We start from the raw sequence: 12,894 nt of genomic DNA, 5'->3' as shown, positions 1-12,894 counted from the left end.
GCCAGCCGGCTCCAAGATGGACCCACCATTGGCGAAGGCCAAGCCCATCGATGACGGTGGTAGCACCTCTGGGATAACATATTTAAGAAAGGGGAAAAAAAAAAAACCAACCTGTGTAACTGCAGCCAGAGAGAGGAGTGAGAATATGTGAGTGAAACAATGGTGGAGCAGATACCCACCTGCAGCCTGCAGAGGACCCCACACCAGAGCAGGTGGATGTGCCCAAAGGAGGCTGTGACCCCATGGGAAGCCAGTGCTGGAGCAGGCTCCTGGCAGGACCTGTGGAGAGAGGAGCCCGTGCTGGAGCAGGTTTGCTGGCAGGACTTGTGACACCGTGGGGGACCCATGCTGGAGCAGTCCATTCCTGAAGGACTGCACCCCGTGGAAAGGACTCACGCTGGAGCAGTTTGTGAAGAACTGTAGCTCGTGGGAAGGACTCACATTGGAGAAGTTCGTGGAGGACTCTCTCATGGGAGGGACCCCATGCTGGAGCCGGGGAAGAGTGTGAGGAGTCCTCCCCCTGAGGGGGAAGGAGCAGCAGAGACAACATGTGATGAACTGACCACAACCCCCATTCCCTGTCTGCCTGCGCCGCTGGGGGCAAGGAGGTAGAGAAAATTGGGAGTAAAGTTAAGCCAGGGAAGAAGGGAGGGGTGGGGGAAAGGCATTTTTAGATTTGTTTTTATTTCTCATTATCCTACTCTGATTTGATTGGTAATAAATTAAACTAACTTCCCCGAGTCGAGTCTGTTTTGCCCGTGACGGTAATTGGTGAATGATCTCTCCCTGTCCTTATCTCAACCCACAAGCCTTTCCTTATATTTTCTCTCCCCTGTCCAGCTGAGGAGGGGAGTGATAGAGTGGTTTTGGTGGGCACCTGTCATCCAGCCACGGTCAACCCACCACATTAGGTCAAATCAGTTGCCTGTTGACCTCCTACCAATACGATGTCAGTACATGGGCAGCTATGGCTTTTTTTCTATATATATATTTGTTATTTTTCCATATGACTCTGTTGAATTCACTTCTGCTTTAACTGCCTTCTAGAGTAATCCCCTAGCTCTGCCCACTTAGTGGAATACCAAGCCATCCTCAGCTTATGATATCCATCTGCTGCCAGTAATTCTCTCGATATATTAAGGTACTCTGAATTAGCTCCTGCCAGTAATAGCTGCAAGTGAATAATATGCACAGAGCGGGCAAGATCTCTATAAGTAGTTGCCAGCAAAAGGTAGCAAGTGGAGAAGGGTATGCAGGTTTCATATTCTTTTCTTCATTTTGCTTATTTTTCTCTCAGGCAGAGCACCTGTATTCGTTGTAGTGCTTACTACAAAGCTGGACAGTAAAGAGATGTATATTGACCTACTGACCTCACTCCATATATCTCAGGTATTCATTCTCCAAAATGTGTTAAGTAGTAGCAGCCTTGACACTGTTCCCACTTCCCATTCATGCCCTCGTTTGTCAGCTGTGCAGAGTTTCTGAGCCATGTCAGGTTGCTCGCTAACAGCGTGGTGGCACTCGGGTCATTTATGATAGTATCACCTTGCACCCTTGCGCTGCACGAGCTTTGCCTCTTCCTCCTTCTGTGGGACACACAATTAGGCAGGACTGTTTGGACCCACTGCACCTGAGGAGGAAGTTACTGATGCTGAAGCAATTCCAGCTAACCCAAAATGTACCTCCTCACCTTCTGCGTGACTTTGGCTGCCGTGAGCACATCGGCCCCAGCTTCAGATATTGTGTTGGCTCCTATTTAGCAACAGATGCCAGTGAGCAGGATTTATTCCTAACATTCACTGTAACTAATGGATCAAATCCCAGACATACTAAATATTGAATTGAGACCTACAAGTCACTAAGGTGTTTCTGCTTTTCTGGGACAGTGCAGATTACCAGACTTCATGTGTGTTTTGGTACAAAAGAAGTGATCTAACTTTCTAAGAGCTTTGAGGCCCTTTGAAGAGTAAGGTTTATTCAGTAATCTATATAATCTGTATAATCTGATTCTTGTTCCAGGTAAGAATTTGGCTGTACAACAAACTTTCAGAGACCATCGGATCACTGTCAGGGTCTGACCAGCCTTAGATGTTGCTGTAAACCTTCTCTTTTGGGGGGTCTCAGGAGCAGCAAAGAATGAGGAGAAGTAAGGAGATAAAAACTCTCTAGAATAAAAAAAATGAAGAGGTTTATTCTGTTCAGCAAACACCAATTATTTTCTTCCACAATAAAATGCTAAACCAAGAAAATCAACCGAGTACCTTGTACACTCAAGGCATATGTTTATTCCGCCAAAAGACAGGACACTAGAAACCAGGTAAGACCAAACTGCCCGGGAGAGGTTCAGGGAATTACAGGAGAAATGTGACCGTGATTTTATCCCCTCTCCTCTGTTAGACTGACTTGTCCTCCTACAATTTATCAAGACAAACTAGGTAAACATTTTGACTTTGGATGCAGAAAACATTTACTTTTACAAACAGCTTCCCAAGTAATCTAGCTGCTGTCTGGGGACTAGTCATGTAGTAAATGACTGTCAAAATAGGTTTAAACTGTGGGAGTGTGGGGCAGAAAAAAGGACCCAGGAAACTATTTCTTTTTGCTTTAAGGTATCTCATGAGCTGACTACATGAAGTATCTGGTTTAATGAGTCATTATGAGAAGCAGGCTACCATAGTATTGGATGCAACCTGCAAATAAACAGCATAAACATTGCTAAAAGTCATGCTGGCTTTACTGGAACTATTCCAGCCTTCTTCAGCCATGCACAGTCTCAAAGTAACACTATTTTAGGTTAGGGGTGAACAGTGTTAACTGATCCTCACATATCAATAGGGCAAGATTTGGTCTGACCAATTCACAGTGCATGAAAAGTATTACAGTCAATGGAGATTTGTAATTAACATTACCTGAGGATTTATCCATCTTTCCCTTTTTTATTTTACAAACAAAATGGGCATTTTCCCTAAGTCTTTCTGTGTTTATTAACTTGCTTTCCAATGGACAGTGATAAAAGGAGAGTAAACAGCCCAGCATCTCTCTCAGAGAGCTTGGGCTTTTCTTACAGGCTGAATGAATCTGTCACCGATCTGTCACTCTCCCCAGTGGCACAGTCCTACCACCACAACTGGAGTGAAAGTGCTGGTGCCCTCTGACATGTCAGACATTTCAGGGGAGTGGACTGAGTTTGTCCAGTTGTGTCCTGATTTTTTTAACAGGTCACCTTTTGATTCCCCCTGCTTTTTCCTAGTTCCTGAATCTCTCCTCATTTCCTAGTAATATAGACTCAGCAAGCTTTCTAGCAAGTCCGTCAACACCAGTCAAACTGTTGATCAGAACAAATTTCCTGAGAACTGCCACCCCTTTCCCTTTACATCATAAGTGATGTTACACAGACACAAAATGAGCATAGCTGGATCCAAGAGAAAGGGGTTCATAAACTGTGTATGAGCACAGCTACATACTGCAGCATTGAATGACTTTTGGTGGCTCCTCAAAGAGCCCATTCTGAACTCTCCAAGAAGACACTAACAAACTTTCCTGTATGCCCTGGTTTTGGTAGGGATAGAGTTAATTTCCTTCCTAGTAGTTGGTCCAGTGCTGTGTTTTGGATTTAGGATGAGAACAATGTTGATAACACACCGATGTTTTAGTTGTTGCTAGACAGTGCTTACACTAGCCAAGGACTTTTCAGCTTCCCATGCTCTACTGACTGAGAAGGCTGGAGGTGCACAAGAAGCTGGGAGGGGGCACAGCCAAACTGGCCAAAGAAACATTCCATACCATGTGACGTCATGCTCAGTACATAAACTGGGGAAAGCTGGCCGGGGGGCCACTGCTCGGGGACTGGCTGGGCATCGGTCGGTGGGTGGTGAGCAATTGCACTGTGCATCACTTGCTTTGTGTATTATTATTATTACATTAGTAATATTATTGTTATTATTATTTTATTTCAATTATTAAACTGTTTTTATCTCAACCCATGAGTTTTTCTCACTTGTGCTCTTCCAATTCTCTCCCCCATCCCACCGAGGGGAGCAGTGAGCAAGCGGCTGTGTGGTACTCGGTTGCCGACTGAGATTAAACCACGACACTGTATGTCGTGGATGCCCTGAGAGGTCCATGGGAAGAGTTAGATGCCTGTGCACCAGGAGCTGCTGTAATTATCAGCCTAGAGAAGGGCAAACGAAAGGTTATAGCATGTGAGCCAGCAGTAAATGTCCACACATAGAACTACACAAAGCCACATGTTAAATACAGGAGCCAACCTGTTTAATTTCTATTTTAATGGACAGATTTCCACTTCCAAATGCCAATCTGATTTTAGATATGTTCTAGATATGCCACTGCAAGCTGTGTCATACTTAACAGACAAAAAGAAACATAACTCTGTTTTCAGGGCAGAATAAGGCACGAAATGGAAAAGGAAGAGGAACAACATAGAGGGGATGCTGGGATTCACCAGTTTCATGACAGTTTGCTTGGAGACTCCTCAGCATGCCTAGAAACCAAACCTAATAAGTTCAGTTTTCCAATGGGGGTTTCTCAGAGATATAGTTCACCATCAAGAAACTGTTCCTGGACTTCAGTTATTTTCTTACTTTCCCTTCTCCTCAAGCCCCTGTCTCTTATGTTGTATATATTATACTTCCACTGCAAACAGCGTGCAAAAAGGATGAAGGCACAGCCTCAGGTATTGGCTTCAATTTAATTTTCACCATAGTTACAACTACATTGCCTTTCTTGCCTAAGCCCTTTCATGGTCTTAGCCAGTTGTGCCTATAAGGTCTGTGTTCAAGTTAAGGCTGAGTTTTCATCCAGCTCAAGCACACCCAAGCCACTGCGGGTGGTTTTGATGCTTGGGGATCTGACATGTAACCTGTGTGATGACAAGTAAGTTATCTACTTCTTTCTAAGCCTCAGCTCTTTAAAATGGTGGTAACAGGAGTTCTTCTTTACACAGCAAGATTGTTCAAGTACATACCTTAAAGATAAGATGATGCTTAAATACTTAAATAATAAGACTTTAATATGTGCTTCTTTTAGAGCTGCACAGTCCATAATACATCAGCCAGACTTTTCTAAACCTTCATGTACTATTAAGTATATAGCTTTGCATTAATTTTTCCGGTTACTGTCAGTTGCATTATGGAAAGGCTACAAATTCCACTTGATTTCAAAAGGTTTTTAGAATAGTAGCAGTCCTGTTTTACACTACTGAGTGTTTCTAGAAGGAACATGAGGTTTGGGATACCTAGAAAGGCAGCTGTAATTTGGTAAGCATGCTTTCGGTATCCGCGCTGCATCTTTCTGTCACTATGGAGAAGGACGTGAAAAGATATTTCTTGGTACAGAGACTAACACGGCACTAAAAAAAAAAAAAACAATCCCAAACCCAAAGCCTTTCCTCTTTTGAGGACATTCCGGCAGCAATCGCCTGGGCGATGCGGAGCGAGGTGCGGGCAGAAGGCTGCTCCTCCACAGGACAACGCTGCGCTGCCGCGGTGGGGCTGGGACTGTGAAGAGGAGCCCAGGGCCGGGCATGGGGGCAATGCAAGGCATGGGAGCCTTGCGCTCCCCTCTGCACCTCCCCCACGCCCCACATTGCCCCCGCATCCAGGTGTGCTGCCTCCCCCTGCACCACCGCCCGCAGCACTTGGGCACATCCCTGGCCCCTCGCTCTGCTTTCACTAGACATGAACAAAGTTTCCCTAATCACACTCCTCGCCCATTTCTCCAAAAGGGAAAGTGATGGCGGGGGCTAAACATCACCAGCTTACACCAACTGCAATCGTTGCAGGCCTACGATTTCTCAGAGCTCTGCGAAAACGCCAGCATTGCCATCTGGTACCTCCCACATCGTAGGTTTTACGTCCTGTTGACATCCGTGGCATTTCTAAAACAATCTGCCACTGTATTATTTAAATTCCAGGTTAGAGAGAGGATGGAGATTGACAGCAGTTCAGCCTTTCATGTGATTGGGAAGATGTATCAGCACAGGCTAAGGTGAGGTAAGGCAGCCTCCTGAATACAGCACAGGCAATCCATTCCTGCTAATGGTTCAGAGCAGGGTGCTTTTGCAAGATCAGGTCCCTAGAAACAGGACCTAGGGCAAAAGTTTGTGACAGTGTGTTGTGGTTTAACCCGGCTAAATACCACACAGCCGTTAGCTCACTCCCCCGCCCCCCCAACCCCACAGTGGGATGGGGGCTAGAATCGGGGGGAAAAAAAAGTAAAACTGGTGGGTTGAGATAAAGACAGCTTAATAGGACAGAAAAGGAAGTAGTGCTTATACTAGTCAAGGACTTTTCAGCTTCTCATGCCCTGCCAGCAAGAAGCTGGGAGGGGGCACAGCCAGGACAGCTGACCCAAACTGGCCAAGGGGACATTCCATACCATGTGACGTCATGATCAGTACATAAACTGGGGGGAGTTGGCCAGCAGAGGGGTGACCGCTGCTCGGGAACTGTCTGGGCATCGGTCGGCGGGTGGTGAGCAATTGCATTGTGCATCACTTATTTTGTATATTCTTTTATCATTATTATTATTATTATTTCCCCTTCCTTTTCTGTCCTATTAAACTGTCTTTATCTCAACCCACGAATTTTATTTTTTTTTTTCCCCGATTCTCTCCCCCATCCCACTGCGGCGGGGGGAGCGAACGGCTGTGTGGTGTTCAGCTGCCTGCCAGGTTAAACCACAACACCTTCATTGTGAAGGTCAGAAAGGAGGGCAATCAGAGTGTAGCTGTGGTCACCCTGCAGTTTCCAGGTCTGGCTGATGGGCCACTTCTGTCCGTACCTTCTCAGCACTGCCCTTTACCTCCTCATTAAAGTCCTTCCAAATGTTGTCACAGGAGTGCAGAGAGCCAACGGTAAATGAGCTGATGTGGAACCAGGGAAGAAATCAGCAATGGGTGTGCAAGGACAACATCAACCTTTCTGCAACAGCCATGCTAGCAGAAAACACCGAAAGGTATAAGAAAGCCATATACCTGTTCTTTTCCTTTCTCCCTTCATATACCAACAGTTTACTACTTCTTTTCAGTTTCTTTCCCTTGCTTTTTTTCCCTGATCTTCCTTTTTTTACCATTTCACTTCCATAATTAGATTCACTTGAGAGTGATTTTACTTTATACAACAGTATTAAGGACAGCAATTTCTTTTCATTGCCTCCTTTTTCCCCTCCTCCCCCTCAAAATTAGCTTTAATGACTTGTCCTAATTAAGTTTGAACAAATTCTTTATTATGTTCCCAGATTTTCTGTGGTGTGATCACTTAACCTGCAAATTATAATTTCAGGTTTGGTGCCCATGCAGACTGATTATTATAATTGATACCTGCTACCTCCCTTTTAGTTTTCATTATAGCTTTACGCTCAGGGAAGCTAAGACAGTTCCATTCTAGGAATAAACAGGATACACTGTCCTAAAAGAACCATGTTTGTCTTCCAAATGCATATTGCTTCCATATAATGTCTTCAACTTTTTAAAAGAGAATCTGCTGAGTGATACCTGGGTAAGTGTGGTAAGAATTAGATCACAGTTTGAGATAAAACCTATACTTCTGAGCATATTAGAAATGGACCAAAAATCAAACCAATGTTTGTGGGGCCAAATTGAGTTATTCTAGCTGAAAATTTGACTAAAGATATTTTCAAGAGACAGCTCTGCCTCACCATGGCATTAGTAAATCTAGTCCTCTTCACTGAAAAGATGAGTGATGGGTGGTACAGGCCTCCTTGCAGTAACTTAACCTCCTCGCAGCATTCCATATAATGAAGAGAGCCGTTTGAGACCTGAGCTAATGCTTTCATAGGAATGCCCTGCAATGCAGATAAAATTCAAAACCAATTGATCTGAGTTTGCTCTAGGAAGGAAAGGATGAGCAGAAAAGTGAAAGAAGGCTCTAGAACAGTCAAAATAGGCTCCAAAAGCCTATGGGTTGTGTTTAGGAAGGTGCATAAATCCTGGATATGTATGCAAGCTTCTTGCCTCTGCAAGACTGGTTGACAAACACCATTAAAAACTGCCACTTCTTTTTCAGAAAAATCATACTTCTGTAAAAAGTTTCAGACATGAAAAATAAATCTAGTAATCTTCACAGAGCTTGGTTAGTTTTAATTGGTGAGCATTTAAGATTTTTTTTTTCTTTCATTGACTCTGAACTCGGGTAAAAGGGTAGAAGAAAAGTTACTGAATTAGAAAATTATTTTAAGCTGTGATATTTTTTAATTACCAGCACATCACTGATGCTGGATAAAAATAGAACCACATTTTCATCTGCTATAAATGGCAGAAGTTAATACAAATTGACACTGCTCTATTGCCACTTAATAGACTGTGTAACCAAGACATGAGAAAGTAATTTGCACCATTTTTTATTTTTGTCTTTGATTGCTTGTGGTATCTCTTGTGCATGTAACATTTCATTCCCAATAGCACCCAGAAACCAGTTTAAAGGTTTTAAAAGGTTATTGACTTAGTGTCTGTACCTATAGTCCTTTATTGACCTAAGTTAATAGTCAGTAGACGTTTTGCTCTAATATAATTCCCAACTTTTTTCTTTATCAGACCTAGCCTGACGATTTTGCTCTGCATTCTCATTCCTGAGAGTATGTCTGTATTTTATATTTCTGTCTGTATTCACTCTTACGAAGTGCAGACTTGGCAATGGAACAGAGAGTTGCAAAGGCCTCCTACAGCCCTCACCAACACATCGTTTCCAGCAGCAGGACTCTCTTAGTTCTGTGCAGGCTTGATTCATATGGGGCTTTTCTTGCATACTGCTATTGAGAAAGGCAGTTAATCCTACTGGTGAAATAGTTCTTGGTACCAGCACTAGCTCTCCCCTATAGCCATTTTATGTAGTGTATTCCTAGGCTAGTACAGCTTTCTCAGTGCAGTTATAACAGGGACATTCTGCAACTCATCCAGCAGAGCCCAGCAAAGCAGTACTATTTTTCTCCCTTCCACATTTCCTTTTCTCTCCAGCTATTCTCCTCCCTTCCTAGGGAGCTTGCAGGGAAACCTCTTTACCTGTTTTTCCTTCTATTCCCTTCCTGGTTTGCTAATTCCTCCTTGCTGCTGCCCTGATGATTGCCAGCTATCACACTGTTGTCCCTCCTGCCATATTTCAGCCTCCCTCCTCCCTTTCACCCAGTCTTGTTTAAAAGCTCTGTGGGATATGGAAGTCTCCTGTTCAGTGTTTGCACAATGTATTGCACTTGTGATTGCTGGTGATTGTTGCAGGCTATTGTTTATAATGCACGCAGTCATCCTAAGATATTTGCAAGTTCAGAAGTTCCCTATTTTATTGCACATTCACAAACTTTCAGCTAGAAAGCATCCCTGACTGTTGTTGTAACCAAGACTTCACACCATGGAAATAACAAATCACCCCAATGGAGCAAACTGTTTCCACTGGTGATTATGCTACTTTAAAAGGATAGAGACCCTGTTGCACCACAGAATATGTCTAGATTTTCTAGATTAATTTAGGGCTGTAATAGTATAGCCACTGCCTAAGGGGCAGCCAAGTCCCAAGAACAGAAAACCTTCAGTGATGCTGGGGAGAAGGCTTTCCTACAACCACTGGCACAGAGCAGAAAGTTCCCTTTGTAACCCAGGGAGGTACACTGCTGGGACCAGATGAAAGGCAAGTGATGGCAGCCTGGAGAGGGCCAGGTGAGGAAAGCCCATGGGGCTAGCAGGTCCCCATGAGTGAGCCACACGGCCGTACCAGCCCTTGTTGGAAATGGGTGGCCGCCCCAGTCCAGATGAGAGCATTCAGAATGGATCTACACCCTAAGAAGAGCCATGTTATTTAAAATTAATTAAAATACAAATTAATGAAGCCAGACTTGTGCAAATAAATGGCAAAAAATGGCTGAGAAAGGCCTGATATCCGCATGTCTACAATACAGTTTCCTTCAGAAAGAAGTAGGCTGCTAGGTCATGGAGCTTGGTTTACTGATTGTATTGACACTGGCTTACTCAACTAATTAAAATCCTCATTAGTGATCTTAACTGAAAATCTGCTATTTTCAGGTCAGGCTTCTGCCTGCATTCATTTTTCTGATCCTGGGGTTAAAGCGCAGGGACTCAGCAGTAGAAAATAGCTCTTCCCAGCTACCTCACCCTCTTCTGGTGTGTCCTTGATGAGAGACTTGATCAGTTTGACTTTCTTTGCCAGGTTGTAAATGTCAAGGCAAAAACTTCCTACTTGTCAGACACACAGAAGCTAATTTCCTAGTATTTGAAAAATAAGGTGTCAGAGAAAAAGGGATTAGTTCTATTTATTCAATCATTGACATTAATTAGTCTGAGCAGTTTGTGAGCATAAACAGAGTGACTGGGTAAGTACCCAGAAGACTTTGTGTTGCAATAGATTTTAAGCTGTATACACACAAGCGATAAAAGTGCTCTAAAAACCCGTGACTAAGGTACCTAGCAGTAATACTGTTGTGTGCAGGCAATACAAACTTGCTTGATTAAAAAAGGAAAGTGTAGGACTTGCACATGGAGGTGTACAGGACTGTATATGAATACTGTTAGAGGTCAAGTACTGAGTAATCAGCTTCCCCTAAAGCACACTGATCAAATAAGTTTTCCTTGGCTTACTATGTCTTTAAAGGTCTGAACGCCCTTGTGTTGTTCAGGTAATCGGTTCACAGTACTGTGTTTCTGCAGTGCACTTCAGGATTTCTGCCTTTAAAAGAGATTTTTCTGAGCCACGTATACTAAATACAACTGCTAAGATTCATGCTGATTGAAACAGACGAGACTCCATTAAATAAGCTGAACGTGCCTAGTTAAAACAAAAATGGTACATGAGAGTTTACGTCATCTACCTCCTCCCCATTCTTTTCTGAACAAAGTTTAAACTGGGTCTAAGAATATTTGATAAATTTGTTTCTGTAGTGAAAACCTTACCCTGTTATCTTGTCACCAAGGATGTTTTGCTATTTGTTTGACCCATATTTGAGTATGTGTAGTCCACAGCTGCAAACACGAGAAACAAAATAGTGAAGAAATCTTCCCTTCTTTTTTAATTAATATACGGCTACAACGCATGACATCTCTTTAAACACTGCTGACTAATACTCCGTTTTCTAATTAAGAAATATTATAAATTCCCCCTTTTAATAAAGGCAAAGTGCTCGTGTAAATTGCACTTTTATAGAAAATAGCTTTTCAGCTGTTGCTTTACCGGAGAAGAATTGTACAGTACTCTCAGCTAATAACAAAACTACATGTTTTCTACTGTTTTCTAAACATGGAAAAAAAAGCTCTTTTCTAGATTACAAATCCAAATACTTTAGAACCCTATATGGGTCATCTGGAATTAAACCTTTTTTTATATATCTCAGGTAGGATATAACCACCCAGACATATTCTGAATCATGATTTCAGAGCCCAAAGAGAAATATCAGTCAGGGAGGGGATGGGAAAAAACCCTAAGTGAATAGAATATGTACTTTGTCACTAAGCTAAATGATGTATTAGAAAAATTATTTGCAAAAGAACAAGATGAAGTGTTTCTTCAGTGAAACATTTGTATTTCTTTATGTAATATTTCAACAGTCCTAAGTGACAACACTAAATTTTAAAATTTTAAATTTTAAATTTTAAAAACTGTATAGTAGCATTAAAAATGCCTATATTCTGTTTTATTTTCCCTACTGAGTATTTTCTTCCCATAAAGCCCAGATAAAAACATCAGTACAGCTGCATCAATCAACCCAGGGTTGTCAAAGAGGCTGAGGCCCTGGCCAATGTAGCCGTACCAGCCATTTCATTATATCAGCGTGAGATAAAGCCTTACCAGTACAGCGGTGCTCTGGGGCCAGCAACTACTGCATGCCACAGCTTGCAAGGGAACCTATTCCTCCACTCAGCCAAACCCTCAGCAGAAACAGCCCCGCGTTGCCCTGGGAAGGGCCATCTCAAAGCTTTGGGGCACAGTGGTGACTGAGGGCTGGTGCAGTCTGAGATGGACAAACCGCATGGGGCAGCTGCACGTCCCGCACGAAATCGTTGTGCCTGCATCCTCCTGAGCATGCTGGGCGGGTGTGTTCAGGAGTGTGTCCTGCACGGGATGTAACTATGTAATATGGGAAATTCCACGTGATCTGGGATATCTGTCGAGGCTGGGATCTGGCTGATGTCTGAGCAATCCCCTGCAGCGGGAGCCCAGGCCCTGAGCTTGGTGGCCTGCCTGAGGGGAACGAGAGGACCCTCGAGGGTGTCACCCTGGGAGAGCCTCTGCAGCTATAAGCTTGTTTCTGCTTGTTTCCAGAGACTTTGTCTTCCAAAAAGCACTAAGAATTAATCACGTTATATGCTGTATCAAATATACATCATTAGCTTTACAAATGGTTTTCCAAACGTATGTCTCCACTTGGAAAGAATGGAAAGACTCTGGTAGAGTCAGATGGAAAATATAGAAAATACTGTGGGAAGTTTTGTCGTGAAGGAAGACATAATCTTAAAACAAAATATTTTTCCTCAGAGGAGTCAGTATTTTGAAATCAGACTATAAAGTACAGGTCACAAGAGCTTTTATTCTTTAACAAGTATTCCCTAAATGCTGAGAACATCAGCACACTACAATACCATTATTAAAATCCTCAGGCTTTTCCATATTTCTCATGTTGTTGTAGGATGGATAAAAAAGGAAAGACATTTTGGGGAACTTATTGTCCCAGCTGGAGAGAAGAAAGTTCCACAGCATGAATTGATTTGGATGTGGCTGACTTCTGGTGAGAAGTAGAGAGTGACACAACTTCAAGGTCAGGAAGCACTAGAGATTAAGAACTGCTGCAGCTCCCCATACTACATTTTTAATATTATTATATTTTCCTGTGAAGAAGTTATTTCTTCATCTTCCCAAA

The sequence above is a fragment of the Aptenodytes patagonicus genome, chromosome 2 (assembly GCF_965638725.1).
Source record: "Aptenodytes patagonicus chromosome 2, bAptPat1.pri.cur, whole genome shotgun sequence".
NCBI lineage: Eukaryota > Metazoa > Chordata > Aves > Sphenisciformes > Spheniscidae > Aptenodytes > Aptenodytes patagonicus.
Note: the sequence above shows the minus strand (reverse complement) of the source record.